This window comes from Armigeres subalbatus, chromosome 3 (assembly GCF_024139115.2).
Source record: "Armigeres subalbatus isolate Guangzhou_Male chromosome 3, GZ_Asu_2, whole genome shotgun sequence".
NCBI lineage: Eukaryota > Metazoa > Arthropoda > Insecta > Diptera > Culicidae > Armigeres > Armigeres subalbatus.
Genome location: NC_085141.1, coordinates 316352306 through 316366293, shown reverse-complemented (window position 1 = coordinate 316366293; position 13988 = coordinate 316352306). Strand labels below are relative to the sequence as shown.

The 13988-nt window shown below is 46.8% G+C and overlaps 1 protein-coding gene across 1 annotated transcript in view; it reads right to left on the bottom strand.

Annotated features, from left to right (window-relative positions):
• Nucleotides 1–13988, bottom strand: part of LOC134225387 (uncharacterized) — a 412267-nt gene that overhangs the window by 56067 nt on the left and 342212 nt on the right. The window lies entirely within an intron of this gene.

Genomic DNA, 13988 nt, shown 5'->3' with positions numbered 1-13988 from the left:
TTAGCAACCTCCGACGGGTCAAAGATAGTACGGTTTTGTGAATCGATGTGGATGGGGAAAGATCTACGCTTGCTTCTTAATGCATTGTTTTCCCTCATAGCTAGGCCTAGGTTTTATGGAGTCAAGGAAGTCCTTTTGGCGTCTTGGATGATCGTACGACATTCGTAGTGCTTTTGCTTGTAGTTCTCCAAAGCACTTACCTTATTTGGGTGTCCAGGGGCAAGCCTCCTGAGCGCTCGGAGTGCCTTCCTTTTGGCTTTGACGGTCCGACGCGTCACATCTGACCACTAACGGAGAGCTCTTCTTGCAGGGCGAGGGATGGAAAAACCAGCGGCGTCAAAGACGACCTTGGAGAAATCGGAGAGCGTTAGCGGGGTGCTTCTTTCTAACGCGCGACGAATGTTGCCATCGAATGACTCCCAGGCAGCGGCATCATAACGCCATCGAGACTTCTTAGTGACAGCGGCGGAAGAGGCGTTCGCAGTGACCTGGATTGGGTAGTGATTGTTTCCGTAGAGGTTAGGAGTAACCTCCCATTTTAGCACGGGAAGAAAGCACCGGCTAGCAGTGGTCACATCAATGGCGGTGGTCGAGTGGCCGTTGAAAAAGGGTACCATCATTGAGGGGAACGAGATCGGCTTCCTCGAAAGTCTCGAGTAAAGCGAAGCCACGGAAATCAGACCTTCTATCACCCCACGTCGTTCATGTCTCCCACAAATAGAAGGGGAGAGGGGACCTCGCTAATGATACTACTCACCTTTTGCTTAATGCCAGAGATTGCTCCGCAAGGGAGGTAAACATTCACTACGCTGATGGGAATGCTTCGTCGAAGTAAGACTCCTACGACTGGGAGATCTTCGCTAATCTGAAGGACATCAAAGGAAATCTCCCGAAGGATCTCTATCGCAACAGAGTGCCGGGTATTTGAACCTCTCTTACATATCCACTTGTGTTTCCCTCCGAAGGACCGATCCATATCAGCGGAGGAAACACGGTGGACCTCTGGGATTCGTCAAACAGTTCTTGGTTTGGCAAATTGTTCCAAAAACCATTGCTGTTCCACTGAAGGCAGAAATTGACTCCAATGGAAGCGGAGTTGGAAAGAAGGCAGGAGTATTGTCTGATTCCGAATCTGACGCAGGTAGGGGCGATGATGTCTCAGATGTGTTGCGCTGATCGATGGGGATGAGAGCGCTTTGGGAGTCCATATGGTTGTCGTCAAAAGCGCCCAACAGAGCACTGTGATGGATGGAGGAGTCTTGATTGGTCGGTTCAAGGTGGCGTTTGGGTCCGTAAGTGGGACCATTAGGGAGAGCTGGACGAGGTTGAGGAAAATGCTGGTAGTGGTAGGTCTTACAACCCGGAGTGCCCGGATAGCCTGGAACGATGAATCTTTTGGGACTTATGACCCGGATTGGTGTCCCCGGGGTGCCCGAAAAGCGACCGATGGAACTTACCACCCAAAACGACAAGTTCGTGGTGCCCGCGGAAGCTCGTTGCACAGCGTTCATGGTTCTTACAGTTTGTTGGGTTTGGTTGTACTGCAGGCTGCTGCTCGGAGGCTTGGATCCCACGTCGTCCGTCGGGGAGAAGCAAAGCGTACCGAGAATGTCAAACTGGATTCGCTTGCTTCTCTCGGAGTCCTCCAGAGAAACATCGCCTTGATACCTTGCGCTTGCAAAAGGGCTTGTAGGGGGATAATGCGTCCCTCTTCCGTCTATCTTCCAGCACCGAAGGGTATTCCCCAGTTCCAGTATTTGAAAGATTTTAAAATATTCTACTCACTGCCATTTCTATCGAACCGGCGTGCTAACATCTAATAAAACAAAACGCGCACAACTTAATTCATTTACCGGCCGCACAAAGCAGAACAAACTATTACGGATGATCGTGCAATCGTTCGGCATACTTTTTAGAGAACACGCACAAACAAGCCTTTACTTATTGACTCGGTTTTCTCAAATATTCTGCATCTTCCCTGAAAAACGTCCGATCTCGCACCATTTAATTTAATCACTCTCGTTTGGAAATATTTATCGAAAATCCCCCATAATTTCTTCAAAACTATTTCGGCAATATCTTCCAAAATTCCTCCTATATAGTATTCCATCGGGAAATCCTTCCAAAATTTCATCAAAAGCTTTCCGGAAATATTTTCAAACGAAGGGATTCAAACGAAGATCATTGGAAAACCCATTCGGAAGTTCCATAGGAAATTCCTTCAGAAATTTAACCAAAAAAACCTCCATGTATTCAAACCAGGAATTTCTTCAGGAATTTCTCCAAGAAATCCTAGGCAAATTCTTTGAGAAATCTCTCAGGAACTCTCTCTGATATTCTCATAAAAAATCTTCCAGGAGTTCTTTTTGAACTTAATATTAATTAAGAAATAGTTTTAATAAAGATTTTAAAAAAATGAAGGAGAAATTTTCAGAAGCAGATCCTGGCGAAGTTTTCGGGAAAATACCTGGACGAACTACTGGGAAAATTTAGAAACCAGCTTATGAAGGAGTTTTTGTAGAAATACACGGAGAAGCTTTCATCAAGTTTGCTGGATGTAATTTCCGATGAAATTCCTGAATGAATTTTGAGACAAATCCTGGATGATTTTTTTGAGGAGACAAAAGAAGAAAAAAAGCATGAAAATTTCTGGAATAATTTCCAAGTGATTTCTAAAGAATATTCTGTGGAATACTCCCACAGGATTTTCTTGAATACCTAAAAGAATTAAAGGAAGTACATGAAGACATTTTAGGGGACTTTCAGCAACAATTTTTAAGTGATTTTTTGGCAAATACGAGTTGAACATAAATAATTTCCAAAAGAACTTTCAGGGGATAATTCCTGGAGGAGTTTTTTGGAAGAATTTCGGACCGAAAGGTTTTCCAGAAGCATTACAGTCGATTTTTTTTTTCCATTTTATCGAAACTTTCACCCCTAGGCTGGCTCGTCGCGTACGTCAGGAATATATCCTAGTAAATTTGGCGGACATATTCACAGAGGAATGTCTGAAGGAATTCGAAGAGGAACCTTCGGAAGAACTCCTGAATTTGCGGTGAAATGCCGGTAGGAGTTCCTGGAGGAACTTCCGGAGGAATTCCTGGAGGAACTTCCGGAGGAATTCCTGGAGGAACTTCCGGAGGAATTCCTGGAGGAACTTCCGGAGGAATTCCTGGAGGAACTTCCGGAGGAATTCCTGGAGGAACTTCCGGAGGAATTCCTGGAGGAACTTCGGAGGAATTCCTGGAGGAACTTCCGGAGGAATTCCTGGAGGAACTTCCGGAGGAATTCCTGGAGGAACTTCCGGAGGAATTCCTGGAGGAACTTCCGGAGGAATTCCTGGAGGAACTTCCGGAGGAATTCCTGGACGAACTTCCGGAGGAATTCCTGGAGGAACTTCCGGAGGAATTCCTGGAGGAACTTCCGGAGGAATTCCTGGAGGAACTTCCGGAGGAATTCCTGGAGGAACTTCGGAGGAATTCCTGGAGGAACTTCCGGAGGAATTCCTGGAGGAACTTCCGGAGGAATTCCTGGAGGAACTTCCGGAGGAATTCCTGGAGGAACTTCCGGAGGAATTCCTGGAGGAACTTCGGAGGAATTCCAGGAGGAACTTCCGGAGGTATTCCAGGAGGAACTTCCGGAGGAATTCCTGGAGGAACTTCCGGAGGAATTCCAGGAGGAACTTCCGGAGGAATTCCTGGAGGAACTTCCGGAGGAATTCCTGGAGGAACTTCCGGAGGAATTCCTGGAGGAACTTCCGGAGGAATTCCTGGAGGAACTTCCGGAGGAATTCCTGGAGGAACTTCCGGAGGAATTTCTGGAGGAACTTCCGGAGGAATTTCTGGAGGAACTTCCGGAGGAATTTCTGGAGGAACTTCCGGAGGAATTTCTGGAGGAACTTCCGGAGGAATTTCTGGAGGAACTTCCGGAGGAATTTCTGGAGGAACTTCCGGAGGAATTCCTGGAGGAACTTCCGGAGGAATTCCTGGAGGAACTTCCGGAGGAATTCCTGGAGGAACTTCCGGAGGAACTTCCGGAGGAATTCCTGGAGGAACTTCCGGAGGAATTCCTGGAGGAACTTCCGGAGGAATTCCTGGAGGAACTTCCGGAGGAATTCCTGGAGGAACTTCCGGAGGAATTCCTGGAGGAACTTCCGGAGGAATTCCTGGAGGAACTTCGGAGGAATTCCTGGAGGAACTTCGGAGGAATTCCTGGAGGAACTTCCGGAGGAATTCCTGGAGGAACTTCCGGAGGAATTCCTGGAGGAACTTCCGGAGGAATTCCTGGAGGAACTTCCGGAGGAATTCCTGGAGGAACTTCGGAGGAATTCCTGGAGGAACTTCCGGAGGAATTCCTGGAGGAACTTCCGGAGGAATTCCTGGAGGAACTTCCGGAGGAATTCCTGGAGGAACTTCCGGAGGAATTCCTGGAGGAACTTCCGGAGGAATTCCTGGAGGAACTTCCGGAGGAATTCCTGGAGGAACTTCCGGAGGAATTCCTGGAGGAACTTCCGGAGGAATTCCTGGAGGAACTTCCGGAGGAATTCCTGGAGGAACTTCCGGAGGAATTCCTGGAGGAACTTCCGGAGGAATTCCTGGAGGAACTTCCGGAGGAATTCCTGGAGGAACTTCCGGAGGAATTCCTGGAGGAACTTCCGGAGGAATTCCTGGAGGAACTTCCGGAGGAATTCCTGGAGGAACTTCCGGAGGAATTCCTGGAGGAACTTCCGGAGGAATTCCTGGAGGAACTTCCGGAGGAATTCCTGGAGGAACTTCCGGAGGAATTCCTGGAGGAACTTCCGGAGGAATTCCTGGAGGAACTTCCGGAGGAATTCCTGGAGGAACTTCCGGAGGAATTCCTGGAGGAACTTCGGAGGAATTCCTGGAGGAACTTCCGGAGGAATTCCTGGAGGAACTTCCGGAGGAATTCCTGGAGGAACTTCCGGAGGAATTCCTGGAGGAACTTCCGGAGGAATTCCTGGAGGAACTTCCGGAGGAATTCCTGGAGGAACTTCCGGAGGAATTCCTGGAGGAACTTCCGGAGGAATTCCTGGAGGAACTTCCGGAGGAATTCCTGGAGGAACTTCCGGAGGAATTCCTGGAGGAACTTCCGGAGGAATTCCTGGAGGAACTTCCGGAGGAATTCCTGGAGGAACTTCCGGAGGAATTCCTGGAGGAACTTCCGGAGGAATTCCTGGAGGAACTTCCGGGAGAATTCCTGGAGGAACTTCCGGGAGAATTCCTGGAGGAACTTCCGGGAGAATTCCTGGAGGAACTTCCGGAGGAATTCCTGGAGGAACTTCCAGAGAAATTTCTGGAGGGACTTCTGGAGGAATTCCTGGAGGAACTTCCGGAGGAATTCCTGGAGGAACTTCCGGAGGAATTCCTGGAGGAACTTCCGGAGGAATTCCTGGAGGAACTTCCGGAGGAATTCCTGGAGGAACTTCCGGAGGAATTCCTGGAGGAACTTCTGGAGGAACTTCCGGAGGAATTCCTGGAAGAACTTCCGGAGGAACTTCCGGAGGAATTCCTGGAGGAACTTCCGGAGGAACTTCCGGAGGAATTCCTGGAGGAACTTCCGGAGGAATTCATTGAGGAACTTTCGGAGGAATTCCTGGAGGAACTTCCGGGAAATTCCTGGAGGAACTTCCGGAGGAGTTCCTGGAGGAATTTCCGGAGGAGTTCCTGGAGGAACTTCCAGAGAAATTTCTGGAGGAACTTCCGGAGGAATCCGAAGAAATTCTGAGTATTTCACAATGTATGCAATAAGTTCTTTCTGACCTCACGCTGCCACCGCAGATCATCGAAGGCGAGATGCCGCCACGCTGGCGTCACTGGCTGAAAATGATCTATCACGCCGCCGACGATAAATTTAGAATCGGTGTGCAGGTCTATAATTCTTCTTCTTCTTCTTCTTCTTCTTATTGGCATTACATCCCCACACTGGGACAGAGCCGCCTCGCAGCTTAGTGTTCATCAAGCACTTCCACAGTTATTAACTGCGAGGTTTCTAAGCCAAGTTACCATTTTTGCATTCGTATATCATGAGGCTAACACGATGATACTTTTATGCCCAGGGAAGTCGAGACAATTTCCAATCCGAAAATTGTCTAGACCGGCACCGGGAATCGAACCCAGCCACCCTCAGCATGGTCTTGCTTTGTAGCCGCGCGTCTTACCGCACGGCTAAGGAGGGCCCCTCAGGTCTATAATTTATATTATTTAATTCAATTCGATTTATAAAAATGTATAAAAATCACAAGCTCGTGAAAGGTCACAATATTCCTGGAAGGTTAAATAATTATTCACGCTCCACCTCGGCAAACGTCGTAGGAAATATCTTCCAAAGAATACGGAGTGCCGCTTCTTAGAAGTGCTAAATGTCGATATGCCAAAGACAAACCTGGTGAATGGATGCGGTCAGAAACTATTTCCGTTGTGCATTCCTGCGATGTTCTGTTCTCGCAAACAGGATGATTTTGCCTCTTGGAGCTTCAATAAATAACAAAGCGTCTTCAAGCGAATCCATATCCATATCAAAGATCCCAAGTAGGTGATAAGAAATAGAAGATCATCTGCTTTTTAGTGGTGGTGTACCGCAGTGAATCCCCTGCGCCGTTTAAAACATCATCGGCGGTGATTTTACAGGATTGCTTTAACTATGCTTTGTAGAAGAAGCTTAATATTCAGACATAAAATTAGTAAAATTTAAGTTTCATAAGATTATTTTATTATTTTTTAATCTACTTTTGCGAATACGATAAAATTACGAATTTTTTATCACAAAACTTATTCAGGTAAGTATTTGAATGAATTTGGAGCAAACTTAACAATGACAAATGTCAGAAATTTCATTTTATATACCGATATATTGACATTTTAACTCATCTAAATGTATAGACACGTCTGTAGTCCGTAAAAAGAAAGTAAAATTCCGAATTTCAAAAAAAAAATATAAATTTGACACAATTGCTGATTAAAAGGAAAATGTTTTTTTATTTTATTTTATTTTTAAATATTAGAAAAAATAGTTTGCGGATTTAAAATCTAATGTTTTGGAATTAGATGTCGCGGTTAATAAACATGAATCTAAATTTAAGAGTCATCTGGCATTACTGTCAGGCTAGTTCCAGTTGTGCGAAATACGTTCCTTGTGAATGAAGTCATCGATCTAACACGTCTGCCCCATACACAGCGGAGAGGCTATGGGTGCGCATGAATAAATTCGTTTGTTATGCAACATCAGCAGCATCGGCAGACCATCCATCTAAGCATGGTGTAACGAGATCAGACCCTGGAGCATCATCACAACAACAAGATCAACACGAGTGGCCTCTTCTATTTTCAGTGCGCCGCACATCGCACGGCATTCTTCGCTGCATCGCCGCGCCGACACAGTTTATGCTCGAGTAACCTCGAACATGTCAGACAGAATGACGAATGATAATCGGGTAATCGTTGAGCTTCAATCTCGGCGAAGCTGCTCAGCTATGACGGACCAACACCGCAACAACCAACAACGGTAGGAAGACAGGGAGGTGCTGGCAGCAAACAATCCGGATCTCATCGTGATCCTATTACATCATTTTGCCGCGCAGGCGGCATTAGAAGACGCTGACCGACGATCGATTCTCAGTTCTGAAATTGAGCGTAACCCTTCCAAGTGCAGGCCCTTTATCATCCCAAAGCTCGTCTATGTTGAAGTGCAATTGAAATCGATACGATCACCGTCGTCGTCGTTCTCTTCGGTCATCAGACTCGCGGGTTTCACAAAGAATGCAACGGTGCGGGCCAGACAGAATCGCTCTCCAATCAACTGAAGTGCCTTGTGGCGACCAGCACTCAATGACATCTCAATCAACAGCAAGCCACATAGTCAAAAAGTTCCGACCGGGAAATGTTCCTTCACTTTCTCTCTCGTTTCGGATTCGAATAGCTGAACAGGGACAGGACCTGAACAAGTTCTTGGAAAAAATCCCGCAAGCGACAATGGCCGGTACTTGACAGTTAAACTGAGTTATCGTGCCGCCTGAGACATGTAGAAAGGTACACACAGGTTGGATGGACACGATTGAAAGCAAAAGTGTGAGAGCTGCCAAGTGGATGATTTTGAAAAGTGAAAAGAATGTCTCGGTCGGCGATAATCTCTTGACGCGTGCCGTTCCGGGTAGAATGACGTTGCATGGATAAACAACATCGTTAAGATCGTTTGTTTGGAAAACAACTTCACTTCTTGATTGCGTGAAATCATAGAAATTCCTACACAGTTACTTATTCTGAATACAATTTTATATAAAAGTTCTATGTGGCAACATGTTTAGCTTAGTGTAAGAATTCAAGACGAATATAAAGCTTAGCGGATTTATATAAAACGATATTAAATTGATATTCCTCTCGATACCAAAAGTGATATTGATAATGCTCTCGTATCTTTGACAAATTTAATTGTCGAAGCCAGAGGCATTGCAATTCCTAAAATTTAGGAAAATTTAGGATGTGAAATAAAATTCAACTCCATTATTATTGACGACGATCTTCAGCTACTGATCCGTCTTAAAAATGTGAGGCGAAGGCAATACCAAAGAACTCGCGATCCCGCGTTGAAAGTTATTTGGCGAGATTTGCAAAATGAAATTAAAAATCGTTTCGCTATTCTGAGAAATACCAACTTTGAGAATAATGTCTCGAAGTTGGATCCCAGTTCGAAACCCTTTTGGAAATTAACGAAAATTCTTTAAAAAAACTAATTCCAGCGCTTAACGAGGGAAATAAAATTTTATTAACAAATGGTAAAAAGGCTCAAAACTTGCTCAGCAGTTCGAGAGTGCCCATAATTTTAGTCTTGGTCTCACTAGTCCAATTGAGGGTCAGGTTACACGGAGCTTCGAAGACATTCTCAATCAAGAGAATGTTTTTGACCCTTCGTTGGGAACTAATTTGGATGAAGTGAGATCTATTACTAGAAAATTTAAAAATATGAAAGCCCCGGGTGATGATGGTATTTTCTACATACTTATCAAAAAACTTCATGAGAGCTCTTTATCATTTTTAGTTAAATTATTTTACAAATATTTTCAATTGGCATACTTCGGAAGGACTTCCACTTAAACTCGATTCATTTGATTCGTTAGTGCACTTCGGCATCATATTAAATAATAATAAAGAATCTTAAAATCTTGTAATTGTGTAAAATTTCCCATAAGACTTATTTTATTGAAAAATGAAATTTGGAAAAAATTCAGTTACAGTCGCCTCTCCACATCTCGATATTGAAGGAACCATCGAGATAGGGAGAGATCGAGGAATGGAAGGAAAACTGAAATGGGTACTAGATCCAAAAAAGCTCGTTGCTATGAAAAACGACAACAAAACAAATGTCATTTCCTGTTGTTAATATGTTTGTTATTGTCCGAAGATGGTCTAGTAGCCTAAAAATTTGAACATATCGACATAAGGAGAGTGAATCCAGAACAAAATATGATCAGATCACATCGAGATAGAGAGATATCGAGATAGGGAGGTTATCGAGACGTGGAATGCTCAAATATATGTAGATTGAAGGGACCGAGGAAACCATCGACATAGGGAGAGATATCGAGATACAGAACATCGAGATGTAGAGAGTCTACTGTAGATTGAAGAGACTAATTAAACCATCGACATAGGGAGAGATATCGAGATATAGAACATCGAGATGTAGAGAGTCGACTGCACTTGTCGAATATCAGTCGCTGTGGCTCATATGCGACTAAATCTAGTTACATTGGAGTTACTGTAACCAAATCGATCTGAACTGTGCTACTAGGGTATTATTATTTTCTATGCAATCAGACGGAAAATCTTCAGGGATTACAACGTGGTTGGCCATGACCACGCTGACTGCACGCGGTGGAATCGGACCTGGGGACCATAAACGTTCGGGGAAACTGGAGGAACATCCCTCGAGATCAACGATTATGGAGCTCTCCAATGTGCCAGGCATTGGTGTATCGACGCTGGAGCCAACCAGGTATCCATGTATCCTTGACAAAAAAACCTCTAGGTATCTCGACGAGATTCCGACAAAAATTTTTTAGAGAATATCATTCAGAGATTTCGATGAGAACCCTTTAGGTATTCCGACAAAAATCATTTGAGGACTGTTAACAAATAAGGGAGCATCCATAAATTACTTTGCGCTTAGAGGATTCCCGAAGTGTGACAATCCATACAAAAATTTCAAATGATTCATATAAAAAGTGTAACATAAGCCAAAAAATTGCACTACGCAAATAATCGATCTTTGCTAATGTAACACTCATGGGGCCAAGAATCAAGACGAGCGTTACGGTTCATACAAAAAAATATATTCAAAAAATGTTACACGGGGGAAGGAGGAAGTCTCAAATTGCCAAAACTAGCGTTACGTAAGTTGAGAACGAGCCCTTAGAGCTTCGAATGGGTATCCTTTAGGGAGTTCGTCGTCAATTATTTAGGGATTTGGGAACCTGAATCGTTTAGGAATTCCAACCGAAATGCTTCAGGGATTTCTGCAGGAATCCATTAGGTAGGAACCTTCTACGGACCTTGACGAGAATACCTTTTAGATTCCGACGGGAATCCTTTCGGGATTCCGACGGGAATCCTTTCGGGATTCCGACGGGAATCCTTTCGGGATTCCGACGGGAATCCTTTCGGGATTCCGACGGGAATCCTCTCGGGATTCCGACGGGAATCCTCTCGGGATTCCGACGGGAATCCTCTCGGGATTCCGACGGGAATCCTCTCGGGATTCCGACGGGAATCCTCTCGGGATTCCGACGGGAATCCTCTCGGGATTCCGACGGGAATCCTCTCGGGATTCCGACGGGAATCCTTTCGGGATTCCGACGGGAATCCTTTCGGGATTCCGACGGGAATCCTTTTGGGATTCCGACGGGAATCCTTTCGGGATTCCAACGCGAATCTTTTCGGGATTCCGAAGGGAATCCTTTCGGCATTCCTACGGGAATCCTTTCAGGATTCCTACGGGCATCCTTTCGGGATTCCGACGGGAATCCTTTCGGTATTCCGACGGGAATTCTTTTCAGGATTCCGTCGGGAATCCTTTCGAGATTCCGACGGGATTCCGACGGGAATCCTTTCGGGACTCCGACGGGAATCCTCTTGGGATTCCGATGGGAATCCTTTCTTGATTCCGACGGGAATCCTTTCGGGTATTCTTCGGTATTCTGACACGAATCCTTTTCGGTATTCCGACGGGAATCCTTTCGGGATTCCGACGGGAATCCTTTCGGGATTCCGACGGGAATCCTTTCGGGATTCCGACGGGAATCCTTTCGGGATTCCGACGGGAATCCTTTCGGGATTCCGACGGGAATCCTTTCGGGATTCCGACGGGAATTCTTTCGGGATTCCGACGGGAATCCTTTCGGGATTCCGACGGGAATCCTTTCGGGATTCCGACGGGAATCCTTTCGGGATTCCGACGGGAATCCTTTCGGGATTCCGACGGGAATCCTTTCGGGATTCCGACGGGAATCCTTTCAGGATTCCGACGGGAATCCTTTCGGGATTCCGACGGGAATCCTTTCGGGATTCCGACGGGAATTCTTTCGGGATTCCGACGGGAATCCTTTCTGGATTCCGACGGGAATCCTTTCGGGATTCCGACGGGAATCCTTTCGGGATTCCGATGGGAATCCTTTCGGGATTCCGACGGGAATCCTTTCTGGATTCCGACGGGAATCCTTTCGGGATTCCGACGGGAATCCTTTCGGGATTCCGACGGGAATCCTTTCGGGATTCCGACGGGAATCCTTTCGGGATTCCGACGGGAATCCTTTCGGGATTCCGACGGGAATCCTTTCGGGATTCCGACGGGAATCCTTTCGTTATTCCGACGGGAATCCTTTCGGGATTCCGACGGGAATCCTTTCGGGATTCCGACGGGAATCCTTTCGATTCCGACGGGAATCCTTTCGGGATTCCGACGGAATCCTTTCGGGATTCCGACGGAATCGCTTTCGGGATTCCGACGGGAATCCTTTCGGGATTCCGACGGGATTCCGACGGGAATCCTTTCGGGATTCCGACGGGAATCCTTTCGGGATTCCGACGGGAATCCTTTCGGGATTCCGACAGGAATCCTTTCGGGATTCCGACAGGAATCCTTTCGGGATTCCGACAGGAATCCTTTCGGGATTCCGACAGGAATCCTTTCGGGATTCCGACAGGAATCCTTTCGGGATTCCGACAGGAATCCTTTCGGGATTCCGACAGGAATCCTTTCGGGATTCCGACGGGAATCCTTTCGGGATTCCGACGGGAATCCTTTCGGGATTCCGACGGGAATCCTTTCGGGATTCCGACGGGAATCCTTTCGGGATTCCGACGGGAATCCTTTCGGGATTCCGACGGGAATCCTTTCGGGATTCCGACGGGAATCCTTTCGGGATTCCGACGGGAATCCTTTCGGGATTCCGACGGGAATCCTTTCGGGATTCCGACGGGAATCCTTTCGGGATTCCGACGGGATTTCTTTCGGGATTCCGACGGGAATCCTTTCGGGATTCCGACGGGAATCCTTTCGGGATTCCGACGGGAATCCTTTCGGGATTCCAACGCGAATCCTTTCGGGATTCCAACGGGAATCCTTTCGGGATTCCAACGGGAATCCTTTCGGGATTCCGACGGGAATCCTGTCGGGAATCCTTTCGGGATTCCGACGGGAATCCTTTCGGGAATCCTTTCGGGATTCCGACGGGAATCCTTTCGGGATTCCGACGGGAATCCTTTCGGGATTCCGACGGGAATCCTTTCGGGATTCCGACGGGAATCCTTTCGGGACTTCGACGGAATCCTTTCGGGATTCCGACGGAATCCTATCGGGATTCCGACGGGAATCCTTTCGGGATTCCGACGGGAATCCTTTCGGGATTCCGACGGGAATCCTTTCGGGATTCCGACGGAATCCTTTCGGGATTCCGACGGGAATCCTTTCGGATTCCGACGGAATCCTTTCGGGATTCCGACGGAATCCTTTCGGGATTCCGACGGAATCCTTTCGGGATTCCGACGGAATCCTTTCGGGATTCCGACGGAATCCTTTCGATTCCGACGGAATCCTTTCGGGATTCCGACGGGAATCCTTTCGGGATTCCGACGGAATCCTTTCGGGATTCCGACGGGAATCCTTTCGATTCCGACGGGAATCCTTTCGGGATTCCGACAGGAATCCTTTCAGGATTCCGACGGGAATCCATTCGGGATTCCGACGTGAATCCTTTCGGGATTCCGACGGGAATCCTTTCGGGATTCCGACGGGAATCCTTTCGGGATTCCGACGGGAATCCTTTCGGGATTCCGACGGGAATCCTTTCGGGATTCCGACGGGAATCCATTCGGGATTCCGACGGGAATCCATTCGGGATTCCGACGGGAATCCATTCGGGATTCCGACGGGAATCCTTTCGGGATTTCGACGGGAATCCTTTCGGGATTCCGACGGGAATTCTTTAGGGATTCCAACGGGAATCCTTTAGGGATTCCAACGGGAATCCTTTCGGGATTCCGACGGGATTCCTTTCGGGATTCAAACGAGAATCCTTTCGGAATCCTTACCTGAAAAAATTCAGATGTAATCTAGAAAGTTCTCCAAAAGACGTTGGCTTTCTCAGTCTAATTTAATTAAGACGGCTAGTTTGACATAGCCCAACGTTTCGGTCCCGTGTATTGGACCTTTTTCAAGGGTCCTGTCGGCCCCTGTCGGATCCCTTGAAAAAGGTCCAATACACGGGACCGAAAAGTCGGGCTATGCCAAACTAGCCGTCTTAATTAAATTAGACTGAGGAAGCCAACGTCAAAATATCCTTTCTACCAGTCGCAGATATTCCACCAAGAATTGCAGCTAGAGTTCCTTCGGAAATTCTTGGCGAATATCCTGCCTATTCCAATAGCAATTTCCTGCAGGTACTCTTGGTACGGCAGTAAACAGGAGAACGGTATCTG